Source organism: Carassius gibelio, chromosome B1 (assembly GCF_023724105.1).
Source record: "Carassius gibelio isolate Cgi1373 ecotype wild population from Czech Republic chromosome B1, carGib1.2-hapl.c, whole genome shotgun sequence".
NCBI classification, from domain to species: domain Eukaryota; kingdom Metazoa; phylum Chordata; class Actinopteri; order Cypriniformes; family Cyprinidae; genus Carassius; species Carassius gibelio.
In genome coordinates, this window is record NC_068396.1 from 16721887 (window position 1) to 16739001 (window position 17115).

At 36.0% G+C, this 17115-nt stretch overlaps 1 long non-coding RNA gene across 1 annotated transcript in view; it reads right to left on the reverse strand.

The window, feature by feature from the left end:
* Positions 1–11505, reverse strand: part of LOC127949672 (uncharacterized) — a 36454-nt gene extending 24949 nt beyond the window's left edge. The window contains exon 1 of the long non-coding RNA XR_008152408.1: positions 10936–11505. This is a non-coding gene — a long non-coding RNA (uncharacterized LOC127949672). The remainder of the gene's footprint in view (positions 1–10935) is intronic.
* Between the last annotated feature and the right edge of the window lie 5610 nt (positions 11506–17115).

Genomic DNA, 17115 nt, shown 5'->3' on the forward strand with positions numbered 1-17115 from the left:
AAAAAACTTATAAATCATTTAAGGATTTGATAACACTGTAAAATAATGTCTAATTTGTTAACATTAGTAAATGCATTGGTAACACTTTATAATAACTGCACTCATTAGTAAATAGTCAGTTTATGCTTTATAAAGCCTTGTTTTAACATTAATAGTCAATACTAAGCAGTTTATAAATACAGCTATAAATAGCTTGTTCTTGATTTATAAGCACATATTTATTTCAATATGCAATAAAAGTAAACTGTACACTTGAAATATATATATATATATATATATATATATATATATATATATATATATATATATATATATATATATATATATATATATATATAGTAGGAGACACGTTGGGGATGGTAAAGGTTTTGTCCACTTGGTGGTGCTGTGGTTATGTTTAATTATATATATATATATATATATATATATATATATATATATATATATATATATATATATATATATATATATATATATATATATATATATGAAATTTGAACATGCACAATTATACAAAAATCACTTTTTAAAAACTACAACAAAAAATTTGTTTGGACTACAACAAGCATTTTCGGGGATTTGTGATATCACAAATATTGACGAATGGGATGTGAATTGGTTGAGCTGCACTAAAAAAAGGCAACGAGTGTGATATACACGTAGTTGACCATGAAGACTGGAAGAGAAAAAAATAACTATGAAGGAACTTTTCCTTTACTGATAAAATGAGCCAAAAAAGACATTTCACTCAGACTGAAAAAAAAAAAAAAAAAATTATTAGATCCTCATGAGAAATATTCAAAATTAGATCACTACAGTAATTACAAAGTAAAGACATGACCACTGGACAGCAAAATGCTTACTGGGTCAGAAGGGTCAGAAAGAAAAAAAAACAGATGGAGAAGAACAGAAACACCTAAATTGCAAAAGAATTAAAGTTAAGAATTAGGTGTGACACTATAATGGAACATTTAGTCTAGAGTGCCACCATTTTCCAGAACTGCAACTTTCCTGGACTCTCAGAATTACAATGTGTCAGGTTCTGAGAGATGTAAAAGATCCCAAAAAAAAGGACTTAATTAGAATAACATGATGTACTGTGGAATACTATATATTAAGAATTTATATATTGGCTTTATGAACGGAATATTTTGAGTGATTCTTGAAGGACTAGCATCCCCTCCTCTTGAACGACGGTTTGAGGAATATATCTTCCAGATAGTACCGCGACTCCCTATATGCAGAGTATGCAGTCTTCATAGGGCACCAACTTCCAGAGGGGACACCATCCCAGTTGCTAAAAACAAAAAAAACATTCACCATTCTCCCATCCGCGCTCGCGATCACTCGCACCTCATGTTTGCGGCTCAATTTTTGAATTTTGGATGGACATCAGCCCGGGTAAAGGACATAAGCAATCAGGCACAGAGAAAAGAAAATTAGAGAAAGTAAAGAAAAAAAAAAAAAAAAAAAAAAACAGGCATAAATTTGGCTTGACATTGGACATTCGAGAGTCTCAAATTTAGGGACCGTCTCTAAAGTTATATGTGATCTTGTTATACACTTTTCTAACATCAGTAGCATTTGAAGAGTATGACTTACAGTCATAAAAACAACTGTAATTGTTAATCTACGTGACAGCTATAATGCACAATAAAATTAAATGTTTTATGTTTATTAAAACAAACTGTAAGTCATATGTAAATTATGCTACTTTTTCACATGGACTCAAAAGCAAATTTGAAGCTCAATAGCATTTGAGGAGAAAGACTTGCAGTCATAAAACAATTTTAATGTGTTAATTTAGGTGTCAGCTACAATGCACACCTTATACATTTTTTGTATATATTAAAATAAAGTGTTACTAAAGTTATATATATTGTTCTGTGTATGTGATTTCAAAGTCTAGATGGGTCGGATTAACCCTTTAACTGCCGTATCCCTTAAAACTTGATTGCCAGAGGGTTACTGTAAATGCTTATGCCCGCTGGGCACAGTTTTCCCGATGCCACCGGGGTGGCGTTGCACTGATGGCTTGAGCCCGCCATCGCTGCTTGCAGCTATATTTATTAGGGCTCAAGCCTGGAGGGCGAGAGCCCTATTGTTTTCCTTAGGATTATTTTTTATTATTAGGGCTCAAGCCCGAAGGGGCGAAGAGCCCTATTGTTCTTCTAAGGATTATTCTTGTTATTATTATTATTATTTTTATTTTTTATTAAACCTTCCGGGGTGTTTTGGGGGCCTTAACATGCTCAAAAACTCTTGAAAATTGGCACACACATTGGAATCTGCGGCCATCAGGACGCCGCAGAGGCTGGGACCCGGGCGTGGCACAGGGGCTCTACAGCGCCCCCTGGAAGACAGTCAGAATTCTTGAACCATAGCTCACACACACTTGCATGTATTTATATCAAACTCGGTACACTTATAGATCTCATTGAGCCGAACAACTTTCACACTTTATGTCATAGGCTCCGCCCAACAGGAAGTCAGCTATTCAGGGCTGTTTAAAAAAAGCATGCTCTGGAATTTGAAATACTCCTCTGAGGTTTTCAACCCGTTCGCCACGAAACTCGGTGAACATGATCTCAAGACATTGAGGATGAAAAATTGCGAGGGGATTTTTGATATCTCGAACGGTTTGCCCGTGGCGAGGCATGGAACTTATGGCGAGAAATGAGAAACAGGAAATGTCTAATAACATCCACATACATTTCCTGAATTTGATCAAACTTCATGGGTTTGTTCGTTGTATGATACCGATTGTATATATGTGGCTATTAAGAGTCAACGTTATAGCGCCACCAACTGGCAGCAGGAAGTGTGTCATTTTCCAAATGCTTTGAATTCAGCATCTTATTTTTACTCGATTTACTTAAAACTTCATCAGAATAATGACAAAACACGGCCGATGTAAATCTGTTGTGGGGATATTGATATCTGATATAGTGTTGCCATGGCAACGTGTCAAACTTGAATGTTCTGTTATGGTGAGTTTGAGGCAGACAACAAGCTCAGATTTACATGAAACTCAAAACACATATCAGTATTAGTGATAGCTAGACAATGGCAAAAGCTTTTAAAAGGGCGTGAAGGAGGCACTCTATAGCGCCACCTTTTGTCAAAAGTGGGGGGGTTAGTTTTAGCTACAGACACCAAACTTGGTACATAAATTGTTCTTTTCAAGACGGACAACTTTCTAATTCACAGTCATCAGCTACGATCAACAGGAAGTCGGCTATTTTGATTTGAATGTGTATTTTTGAGATTTTACAGTTGTGAATTAATGAATACTCCTCACAGGGGAAGTACACTATACACACCAAACGTTGTCTACATGAAGAAAAAACATCGAGGAACTTAAATTGCGAACAGATTTTGGTTAGCTTGAACGGTTTTGTCGTGGTGATTTTTTGAAATGACAGTAAAAAGTGAAACATTAATCGTCTTGTATTTTTAAATTGCAGCTTCCAAACCTTTAAAAAACATTTTTAATTTAGAAAACCAGTGATTCTGAGGAAATATGCATAGTTTCATGACTTTACAGCACTGTATGATTAAAAGAAAATTAAAAAACTGTCAGACATCTGATCTCACTCTGTCACTCTGTGTGCTGACTCTGTGTGTGTGTGTGTGAGTGTGAGTGGGGGAGGGGTGTGAGCTGAGTGGCAGACAGACAGAGAGAGAGAGAGAGAGAGAGAGAGAGAGAGACTTAAACATCTCTTTAATCACCAGAAAAAAAACTGTATTTTAAATAGTTATTTTTTTGTTGTTGTTGCTAATTGTGCTGTTATCATTACATCTTAAGAAATATCTTAGGCCTTATCCTTTTCTGACAGTTTCAGGGATTAAAAAAAATCCTAAAAAACCTTATTTGTGCTGCAAATAATAATTTCAAACTCATTTGATACTGACCTCTGTCACCCTGTGACATGACATTTATTTGAATTTACATAATCTCAAGGATGTAACAGTAAAACTGTTCAGCTCACAGATGAAGACTAAGCTTTAATGCAAGCAGAACTATTTCACAAATGCTTATAGGTTAATGAAATCATAACAAAACACTTTTAAATTATTTAAGGATTTGGTAACACTTTAAAATAATGTCTCAATTGTTAACATTGGTAAATGCATTGGTAACACTTCATAATAGCTGCAATTCTTAGCTAAGCATTAGTAAATAGTCAGTTCATGCTTTATATAGCCTTCTCCCAAAATTAATATTTTAGTAAGCATTTTATAAATACAGCTATAATTAAATTGTTCATGGTTTATATGCACATTTATTTTGAGGAGATTAAAGGCTGTAATCTCCCTAAAAAAAATGTAAAATAAAAAATAAAATAAATAAAATAAACAAACACAGAACTCATAAATATTTATTTCAAGATGCAATAAAAGAAAACTGTACACTTGAATTTATATATATATATATATATATATATATATATATATATATATATATATACACACAATTGCATAAGTTTATATTTAAAAATGTTTAGCAAGTGTACAGCTAATAATAATAATAATGCATTTTATTTAGTTTTAGCTACAGACACCAAACTCGGTACTTAAATTGTTCTTATCAAGACGGACAACTTTCTAATTCACAGTCATAAGCTACGATCAACAGGAAGTCAGCTATTTTGATTTGAATGTGTATTTTTGAGATTTTACAGTTGTGAATTAATGCATACTCCTCACATGGGAAGTACACTATACACACCAAACTTTGACTACATGAAGAAACAACATCGAGGAACTTAAATTGCGAACGGATTTTGGTTAGCTTGAACGGTTTTGACGTGGTGATTTTTTGAAATGACAGTAAGAAGGGAAACATTAATTGTATTGTATGTCTAAATTGCAGCTTCCAAACACTTCAAGGCATGTTTTCATACAGAGATCAAATCTTTATGAGGAAATATGCATAGTTTCATGACTTTACAACACTGTATGGATAAAAGAAAAGAAAAAACTGTCAGACTTCTCAACTGACATGATCTCACTCTGGCCACTCCGTCTGTGTGAGGAAAGGGAGGGGGAGAGGGAGGGGGAGTGTGAGTGTGAGGGGGTTGGTGACTGTGAATCTTTGGTGACTGACAGTGTGTGTGGATTGTAGGGAGGGGCTGTCTGGCAGAGAGAGAGAGAGAGAGAGAGAGAGAGAGAGAGAGAGACCTAATCATTCCTTTAATAATCAGGAAAAAAAATCTATATTTTAAATTGTTATTGTTTTTGTTGTTGCTAATGGTGGTGTTTTTTTCCTTTCATTACAGGTTAAGAAATCTCTTAGGCCTTATCCTTTTCTGACAGTTTTTGGGATTTAAAAACATCCTAAGAAGCCTTATTTGTGCTGCAAATTATAATTTCAAACTCATTTGATACTGACCTATGACAACCTGTGACGTGACATGACATTTATTAATCTCATGGATGTAACAGTAAAACTCTTCAACTGACAGATTAAGCTGCAATGCAAGCAAAACTATTTCACAAATGCTTATAGGTCATTAAAATCATTACAAAACACTAATAAATTATTAAAGGGTTTGGTAACACTGTATAATAATGTCTAATTTGTTAACATTAGTAAATGCATTGGTAACACTTTATAATAACTGCACTCATTAGCTAAGCATTAGTAAATAGTTCATGATTATAAAGCCTTTTCCCTTAATAATAGTCATTATTAAGCAGGAATACATCTCTAATTACATTGTTCTTGGTTTAAAAGCACATATATTACAAAGGAGATTAAAGTTTCAGTTGTCTTATAAAATAAATCAATAAACACAACCCAGTTTGATTCAGAATTCAAAAATATTTATTTCAAGATGCAATAAAAGGCAACTGTACACTTGAAAAGGTTTTGAGCGATTCTTGAAGGACTAGCATCACCTTCACTTGTACGATGGTTTGAGGAATATATCTTCCAGATAGTACCGCCGCTCCCTATATGCAGAGTATGCAGTCTTCGTAGAGCACCAACTCCCAGAGGGGGCACCAGTTGCTCAAAAAAAACAAAACAAATATGCGCCATTCTCCCATCCGCGTTCGCGACCACTCAATAGCATTTGAGAAGAAAGACTTGTAGTCACAAAACAATTGTAATGTGTTCATATAGGTGTCAGCTACAATGCACACCTTATACATTTTTTATACATTTTAAAATAAAGTGTTACTAAAGTTATATATATTGTTCTGTGTATGTGATTTCAAAGTCTAGATTGGTCGGATTAACCCTTTAACTGCCACATCCCTTAAAACTTGATTGTCAGAGGGTTACTGTAAATGCTTATGCCCGCTGGGCACAGTTTTCCCGATGCCACCAGGGTGGCGTTGCACTGATGGCTTGAGCCCGACATCGCTGCTTGCAGCTATATTTATTATTATTATTATTATTTTTTTCTAACGTTACGGGGGCTTTTGGGGTCCTTAACATGCTCGAAAACTCTTGAAAATTGGCACACAGATTGGAACCTGCGGCCATTAGGGTCGGGCAGAGACTGATACACGGGCGTGGCACAGGGGCTCTACAGCGCCCCCTGGAATACTGAGGGCCATATATCATACATACTTGCACGTAGACACATGAAACTCGGTACACATGTAGATCTCATTAAACCAAACAACTTTCGTACTGCATGTCATAGGCTCCGCCCAACAGGAAGTTGGCTATTTAGGGTTTATTATTCATATTTTTGGTCAAAGTTGTGGGGGCTTTTGGGGTCCCTAACATACTCAAAAACTCTTGAAAATTTGCGCACACTTTGGAATCTGTGCCCTTTAGGAGCCTGCAGAGGTTGGGACCTGGGCGTGGCACAGGGGCTCTATGGCGCCCCCTGGAACACAGTCATAAATGTTGATGTATAGCTCACACATACTTGCACATATTCATATGAAACTCAGTACACATATAGATCTCATTGTGCCGAACAATTTTCGTATTGCATGTCATTGGGCTCCGCCCAACAGGAAGTCAGCTATTTAGAGTTATGTAAAAAGCGCATGCTCTGGAATTTGATATACTTGTCATAGGTTTTTTACTCGTTTACCACCAAACTCGGTCAACATGATCTCAAGACATTGGGGATGAAAAATTGCCAGGGGATTTTTGATATCTCGAACGGTTTGCTCGTGGCGAGGCGTTGAAATTATGGCGAGAATTGAGAAACAGGAAGTGTCTAATACCATCCACATACATTTCCTGATTTCAATCAAACTTCATCAGATTATTCATTGTATGATGTCGATCACATATATGTGACTATTAGGAGTCAAAGTTATAGCGCCACCAACTGGCAGCAGGAAGTGTGTCATTTTCAAAATGCTTTGAATTCAGCATCTTATTTTTACTCGATTTGCTTCAAACTTCATCAGAATAATGTTAAAACACAGCCGATATGAATCTGCTGGGGGAAATTGGATAGCTAAAAATATTGTTGCCGTGGCAACATGTCAAACTGGAATACTTCTCAGGTGATTTTGAGGCATATAACATGCTTAGAATTTCATCAAACTCAGAACACATATCAGTATTTATGATAACTAGACACTGGCAAAAGTTCATAAGAGGGCGTGGAAAAGGCACTCTATAGCGCCACCTTTTGTCAAAAGTGGGGGGGTTAGTTTTAGCTACAGACACCAAACTCGGTAAAAAAAATTGTTCTTATCAAGACGGACAACTTTCTAATTCACAGTCATCAGCTACGATCAACAGGAAGTCAGCTATTTTGATTTGAATGTGGATTTTTTTTTACATTTAGTTGTGAATTAATGCATACTGCTCAGAGGAGAGTAACACTATACACACCAAACTTTGTCTACATGATGCCAAAACATTTTAAACAACTTAAATTGCCAATGGATTTTGGATAGCTTGAACGGTTTTGTCGTGGTGATTTTTTTTAATGACAGTAAAACTGGAATTATTAATTTTCCTGCATTTTTAAATTCCAAACACTTCAAAACCTTTTTTCATACAGACAAAAAGTCATTCTGAGTAAATATGGATAGTTTCACGACTTTACAACACTGTATGGATAATAGAAAATTAAAAAACTGTCAGACATCTCATATCACTCTGTCCCTCTGTTTGAGTATATGTGCTTCAGACTTCCATTGTCTGAGAGAAATTGCGCCCCTACAGGTGCAATTACCGGAGATTTAGTTTCTCTTTTAAATCGGTTAAAATACAAATAAATACTTGGATTTAATTCACACTGACAAGCTAAACCAACATATATGATTATTATCAGGTCAGGGCTTATTAATAATGGATGTGTGGTCAGTGATACGTGAGAAACACGAGAGATGAATCACCGCTCTGAGCATGAGCATCTGGAATGATGAGCTCAGAAAAAACGAGTTTATTCTTGTTTTATAGCTATTAAAAATAAAGTATTGCAGCGATATCACACAATTCACCAATTAGCTAAATTAAGATGTTTTTGAACTGTTTGTGTGAAAATGAAATATTTGAGGCTGCCTATATGAAATCACGCCTCCGATCAGCGCGTACAGTGTCGAGCTCAAAACAAACGAATTTATTCTTGTTTAAGAGCTTTTTTAAATAAAATATTACCACAAATGCACACAATAAACCCATTGTAACACTACAAGAGCTAAATGCAGGTGTTTGTGACCCGTTTAAGTGTGCAAGACTATTTGAAAGCGCGACTGGCAGAATAACATATATCTCTCGAGCTGCAGGATTCTGGCTTTCGTCGTAAGAACGAACACATCACGGACAAGATTATTTCAAAATAGCTTGGCGAATATAAACGAAAACAGCCACGTGAACGTAAACCGTTGAGAAATATATCTGAAGTGGATCTACTGGATTTGAATATTAAGTGACCGCGTATACCAGCTGCTTCTGTCTTCAATTTTAATCTATATAAAAAATGTAATTCATTCATCTTGGCTGCGTTTTTAATGTGTGTACGTATTTATTTATTTATTATTTTGCTCTAACAAGAATTAATCTATATTTAATTAAATCAATTACATTTTATTTTACATTTGATTTGTCCATTTCTGCATCTAAACGCCTAAAAACATAAAACATGCTCTATTATACTATTGTTAGCAATTTCTTTATCGTCCAATTTATCTGGTGTACACACTTTTATTTTCATAATAAACTTGTTTGTTAGATTATACACAGTTACAGTGGTCTATAATAAATATTAACAGGTTTTATTCAAGCTGTTTAGAATGATTGCAGTAGGCTAAAAAACATTGGAAAACAATAACTGTTGTACTTTTTTATATATTTTGTATAATTTCATAGTTTATGCATTATAGTTATAAAAACAAATAAATTTAGCCACTCACATAGAAATCTTAGGCCTTATCCTTTTCTTACAGTTTTAGGAATTTTAAAAAATCGTAAAAAACCTTATTTGTGCTGCAAATAATAATTTCAAACTCAAAAAGTAAATAGTCAGTTCATGCTTTATAAAGCCTTGTCCCAATATTAATAGTCAGTAGTAAGCAGTTTATAAATACAGCTATAAATAGCTTGTTTTTGGTTTATAAGCACATTTATTAAAAAGGAGAGTAAAGGATCAGTTATCTTCCTATGAAAAATAAAAAAATAAAAATAAACAAACAACAACACAGATTGATACAGAACTCAGAAATTCTATTGTGGATTTATGATAAAATTAGCCTGTAAATGAATTCATACTCCTCCAAGAAGACACAAGTAGTTCACACCAAACTTTTTTTTTAACATGAATCCAATATACTGAAGATGTTAAATTGCGAATGGGTTTAGGATACCTTAAATGGTGTGGCCATAGCGATTTATTAAAGTAACATAAAAAAATACAATAGTTATTTTACTATATCTTTAAATTTTTTAATTCCAAACTCTTCATAATTTTTTATATACGTAGAAGTCATCATTTGAAGGAACCACAGTAAGTTTCAAAGCTTTATCATTTTCAAGAGCCAGCAAAAAATTAAAACTATCATAACTTATAAATGAAGCTTGCAATTCTTAGTACCAATAATGGCCACCTGATGGAGCTATAGGATCACTTTTAAATAATTATTGTAGAAACAAGTATGATTTAAATCATTTATAGAAATCTTTCAAAGAAAAATAATATGAATTTTATGTATTTTACTGATAAAATGACCCTCACTTAATTAGAATAACAAGCTGAAGTATTGTGAACTGTATATTAAGAATAATTCTTTATAGGCTTTATGGACAGATACGTTTTGAGTGACTCTTGAAGGTTCAGCACCACATCCTCTTTTACCACTGTTTAAAGAATTTATCTTACAGAACAGATGCGAATGAATTTTGGATAGCTTGAATGGTTTTGTCGTGGTGATTTTTTGAAATAACAGTAAAAAAGTAACCAGTAAATGTCTTTTATTTTTTTAAAGTGCAGCTTCTAAACACTTCAAAAAAAATGTACACATAGAAGACAAGTCATTCTGAGGAAATATGCATAGTTTCATGACTATACAACACTATATGGATGATAGAAAATTAAAAAACTATCATAAATCTGATGTCACTCAGTCCCACTGTCACTGTGGGTAATGTGTGTGTGTGTGTGTGTGTGTGTGTGTGTGTGTGTGTGTGTGTGTGTTAAGTGAATTAGGTGTGAAACTATCAGGGAGCATTTAGTCTCCAGTGCCAACATTTTACAGAACTGCCACTTTCCTGGAGTCTCAGAATTACAATGTGTCAGGTTCTGAGAAATCTAAGATTCCAAAAAAATGATTTAATTAGAATACCATGAAGTATTGTGAAATACTATATATTAAGACTTTATATATAGGCTTCATGAACAGATTAGAGTGACTCGTGAAGGACCAGCACCACCTACTCTTGTCCGATGGTTTGAGGAATATATCTTCCAGAATCCGGGATTAAGATTTAGGAGCTCATTTTTATTCCACCTCCTTTCCTGAAAGTCTGTCTTGCAGAATTGACTAAAAATTAATCTTCACATTAATTCCTAATTATTTTGCAATTCTTTTTGTCAGTTCTTCTTGACCTGTTTTTTTCTTCTTCTTTTCTGACCTCATGACCCAGTCAGCATTTTTTGTACAATGGTCAAGTCTTAACTTATCCATTTCTGTATTGCATTTGTGTTTGATATTTCTCATGGGTATTTCATAATTTTCGACTTTACAGTTTGAGTTAAAACTCTTTTTTAGCGCATTCCATCTGCAAAAGAAAACATGCCTAATAATTCTACACACATGAATATAAAGTGTTTTTCTCTTCCAGCTTTCCTGGACTATTGTATAGCACTTATAAATGATTAAATAAAAATAATGGTAGTTATTAAGATTGATATGGTTTGGAATTGGTAAAATGTTCTTGGAAAAAAATCACAATAAAACAATGTTTTAATGTTTAAGTTTGGAATATTAACTGACATGAATGAATGCTATATAAATATTGTTCATGTTAACATAATGTTTATAAATGAAATCTTATTGTAAAGTGTTACTAAAGTTATATATATATATATATATATATATATTGTTCTGTGAATGTGATTTTAAAGTCTAGATGATTGGGATTAACCCTTTAACTGCCATATCCTTTAAAACCTCACTGCCAGAGGGATATTATGAATGCATGTGCCCGCTGGGCACACTTTACCTGATGCCACCGGGGTGGCGATGGCATTGGTGGCTTGAGCCCGCCATCGCTGCTTGCAGCTATATTTATTATTAGGGCCCGAGCACCGATGGTGTGAGGACCCTCTTGGAATTGCTCCGTTTATTATTATTATTATTATTATTATTATTATTATTATTATTATTAGGGCCCGAGCACCGATGGTGTGAGGACCCTCTTGGAATTGCTCCGTTTATTATTATTATTATTATTATTATTATTATTATTATTATTATTATTATTATTATTATTATTCTTCTCCAAAATGAATCGCATTTTTGAGGGCCTAAACATGCTCGAAAAGTCATGAAACTTTGCACACACCTCAGAACCGGCGAAAATTTACGTCTGATATGGGTTTCAGAAGTGGGTGTGGCAAAATGGCTCAACAGCGCCACCTATACACGTTCAACGGGGTGCGCCTCAAGCTACGTTTCATGTACATGTATGAAAATCGGTATACACTTGTAACTCTCCAATACCTACAAAAAAGTCTCTTGGAGCAAAATCCGAAACCCAACAGGAAGTCAGTTATTTCTAATATTATGAGCAAATTTTGTGTCATTTTTGTCATTTCCATGCGTTGTATTTTAACGAACTCCTCCTAGAGATTCATTCAGATAAACACCAAATTTGGTATGCCTAATCTGAAGGCCTTTGCGATGTTAAATTGCGAAGCTTTTGAGTTTTCGTTAATTGGCGTGTCCGTGGCAGCCTGGCGAATTTTGATGATTCGCCATGAAACAGGAAGTTGCTATAACTCAGACATACAATGACCAATCTGCCCCAAACTTCACATGTTTGATGAGACTCCTGACCTGAACAGATTGACATGCCCATATTCAGTTATAGTCATAGCGCCACCTATTGGCAACAGGAAGTGACATATTTTACACTGCGATGAACTACTCCTAGAAATTTTATGACATCAATGTATTTTTTGTGGTCAGTCTAATCTAAAGGCCTGTGCGATGTTAAGATGTGAAGATCTTGAGTTTTCGTTAAAAGGCGTGTCCATGGCGCCGTCACGAAGTTCGATGTCTCGCCATGGGAATAAAAGATGTTATAACTCAGGCATAAAATGTCCAATCTTCCCCAAACTGCACATGTGTGATAAGAGTCCTGGCCTGAACACATCTGAAGGCCAAAATTCCATCAGGTGTGGCAAAATGGCTCGATAGCGCCACCTATACACTTTCAACAGAGTGCGCCTCGAGCTATGTTTCACGTACATGTACAAAAATCGGTATACACATGTAACACACCAATACCTACAAAAAAGTCTCTTGGTATGAAATCCGAATCCCAACAGGAAGTCGGTTATTTAGAATTTTCTCTGCAAAATTGGCGTTGTTTTTGCCATTTTCAGGGGTTGTACTTTAACGAACTCCTCCTAGAGATTTATTCAGATCAACACCAAACCTGGTCAGTGTAATCTTAAGCCCTTTGCGATGTTAAATTGCGAAGATCTTTAGATTTTGTTAAAGGGCGTGTCCATGGCGGCCTGACAAATTTCGATGTTTCGCCATGAAAAAGGAAGTTGCTGTAACTCAGACATACAATGTCCAATCTGCCCCAAACTTCACATGTTAGATAAAACTTCTGCCCTTAACAGATCTACATTCCCACATTCAGTTATAGTCATAGCGCCACCTATTGGCAACAGGAAGTGACATGTTTTACGCTGCGACAAACTACTCCTATAATTTTTTTGAGATTAACATATATTTTGTGGTCAGTCTAATCTAAAGGCCTGTGCAATGTTAACTTTTGGAGATCTTGAGTTTTTGTTAAAGTGTGTTTCCATGGCGCCATTACAAAATTTGATGTCTTGCCACAGCAAGAGAAGTTGTTGTAACTCAAGCATAAAATGTTCAATCTTCCCCAAACTTCACATGTTTGATAAGAGTCCTGGCCTGAACACATCTGAAGGCCAATATTCCATTATAATGATAGCGCCACCTGCTGGCAACGGTAAAATTGGCACATATATGGGATATACTTTGATATATTCAAATTATTTAGGACATTAAATGCATATTTCTCAACGTTCACCTTTTTACTAAAACCACACGATGGCGGTGAGCCCGGGTGCGAGGGCCCATTCATCGCTGCTTGCAGCTTTAATTATTATTATTATTATTATTCTTCTTCTCCAAAATGAATCGCATTTTTGAGGGCCTAAACATGCTCGAAAAGTCATGAAACTTTGCACACACCTCAGAACTGGCGAAAATTTACGTCTGATATGGGTTTCAGAAGAGGGTGTGGCAAAATGGCTCAACAGCGCCACCTATACACGTTCAACGGTGTGCGCCTCGAGCTACGTTTCATGTACATGTATGAAAATCGGTATACACGTGTAACTCTCCAATACCTACAAAAAAGTCTCTTGGAGCAAAATCCGAAACCCAACAGGAAGTCGGTTATTACTAATATTATGAGCAAATTTTGTGTCATTTTTGTCATTTCCATGCGTTGTATTTTAACGAACTCCTCCTAGAGATTCATTCAGATCAACACCAAATTTGGTATGCCTAATCTAAAAGCCTTTGCGATGTTAAATTGCGAAGCTTTTGAGTTTTCGTTAATGGGCGTGTCCGTGGCGGCCTGGCGAATTTCGATGATTCGCCATGAAACAGGAAGTTGCTATAACTCAGACATACAATGACCAATCTGCCCCAAACTTCACATGTTTGATGAGTCTCCTAACATGAACAGATTGACATGCCCATATTCAGTTATAGTCATAGCGCCACCTATTGGCAACAGGAAGTGTCATATTTTACTCTGCGATGAACTACTCCTAGAAATTTTATGACATCAATGTATTTTTTGTGGTCAGTCTAATCTAAAGGCCTGTGCGATGTTAAATTGTGAAGATCTTGAGTTTTCGTTAAAAGGCGTGTCCATGGCGCCGTCACGAAGTTCGATGTCTCGCCATGGGAATAAAAGATGTTATAACTCAGGCATAAAATGTCTGATCTTCCCCAAACTTCACATGTGTGATAAGAATCCTGGCCTGAACACATCTGAAGGCCAAAATTCCATCAGGTGTGGCAAAATGGCTCGATAGCGCCACCTATACACTTTCAACAGAGTGCGCCTCGAGCTATGTTTCACGTACATGTACAAAAATCGGTATACACATGTAACACACCAATACCTATAAAAAAGTCTCTTGGTACGAAATCCGAATCCCAACAGGAAGTCAGTTATTTAGAATTTTCTCTGCAAAATTGGTGTTGTTTTTGCCATTTTCAGGGGTTGTACTTTAACGAACTCCTCCTAGAGATTTATTCAGATCAACACCAAACCTGGTCAGTGTAATCTTAAGCCCTTTGCGATGTTAAATTGCGAAGATCTTTAGATTTCGTTAAAGGGCGTGTCCATGGTGGCCTGACAAATTTCGATGTTTCGCCATGAAAAAGGAAGTTGCTGTAACTCAGACATACAATGTCCAATCTGCCCCAAACTTCACATGTTAGATAAAACTTCTGCCCTTAACAGATCTACATGCCCACATTCAGTTATAGTCATAGCGCCACCTATTGGCAACAGGAAGTGACATGTTTTACGCTGCGAAAAACTACTCCTATAATTTTTTTGAGATTAACATATATTTTGTGGTCAGTGTAATCTAAATGCCTGTGCAATGTTAACTTTTGGAGATCTTGAGTTTTTGTTAAAGGGCGTTTCCATGGCGCCATGACAAAATTTGATGTCTTGCCACAGCAAGAGAAGTTGTTGTAACTCAGGCATAAAATGTTCAATCTTCCCCAAACTTCACATGTTTGATAAGAGTCCTGGCCTGAACACATCTGAAGGCCAATATTCCATTGTAATGATAGCGCCACCTGCTGGCAACGGTAAGATTGGCACATATATGGGATATACTTTGATATATTCCACTTATATTTAGGACATTAAATGCATATTTCTCAACGTTCACCTTTTTACTAAAGCCACACAATGGCGGTGAGCCCGGGTGCGAGGGCCCGTTCATCGCTGCTTGCAGCTTTAATTATTATTATTATTTTTTTTTTCCAACGTCTCGGGGGCTTTTGGGGCCCTTAACGTGCTTAAAAAGTCTTGAAAATTGGCACACAGATTGGAACCTGCGGCCATTAGGGCCGGGCAGAGACTGATACACGGGCGTGGCACAGGGGCTCTACAGCGCCCCCTGGAATATGGAGGGCCATATATCATACACTCTTGCTCGTAGACGTATGAAACTCGGTACACATATAAATCTCATCAATCCAAACAACTTTTGTATTGCATATCATAGGCTCCGCCCAACAGGAAGTTGGCTATTTAGGGTTTAGTATTCAAATTTTTCGTCAAAGTTGTGGGTGCTTTTGGGGTCCTTAACATACTCAAAAACTCTTGAAAATTTGCGCACACTTTGGAATCTGTGGCCTTTAGGAGCCTGCAGAGGCTGGGACCCGGGCGTGGCACAGGGGGTCTATGGCGCCCCCTGGAACACAGTCAGAAATGTTGATGTATAGCTCACACATACTTGCACATATTCATATGAAACTCAGTACACATATAGATCTCATCGTGCCGAACAACTTGCGTATTGCATGTCATAGGCTCCACCCAACAGGAAGTCAGCTATTTAGAGTTATGTAAAAAGCGCATGCTCTGGAATTTGAAATACTTGTCATAGGTTTTTTTCTCGATTGCCACCAAACTCGGTCAAAATGATCTCAAGACACTGGGGATGAAAAATTGCCAGGGGATTTTTGATATCTCAAACGGTTTGCTCGTGGCGAGGCGTTGAAATTATGGCGAGAAATGAGAAACAGGAAGTGTCTAATATCGTCCACATACATTTCCTGATTTTAATCAAACTTCATCAGATTATTCGTTGTATGATGTCGATCGCATATATGTGACTATAAGGAGTCAAAGTTATAGCGCCACCAACTGGCAGAAGGAAGTGTGTCATTTTCAAAATGATTTGAATTCAGCATCTTATTATTACTCGATTTGCTTCAAACTTCATCAGAATAATGTTAAAACACAGCCGATATAAATCTGCAAGGGGGATATTGATATCTAAAAAAATGTTGCCGTGGCAACATGTCAAACTGGAATACTTCTCAGGTGATTTTGAGGCAAATAACATACTTAGAATTTCACAAAACTCTGAACACACATCAGTATTTCTGATAGGAACTTAAATTGTGAATGGATTTTGGATAGCTTGAATGGTTTTGCCGTGGTGATTTTTTTAAATGACCTTACAAAGGGAATCATTATTGTATTTTTAAATTGCAGCTTCCAAACACGTCAAATAATTTTTTCATACAGATGAAAAAGTCATTCTGAGGAAATATGCATAGTTTCACGACTTTACAACACTGTATGGATAACAGAAAATTAAAAAACTGTCAGACATCTCATCTCACTCTGTCCCTCTGTTTGAGTGTGTGTGC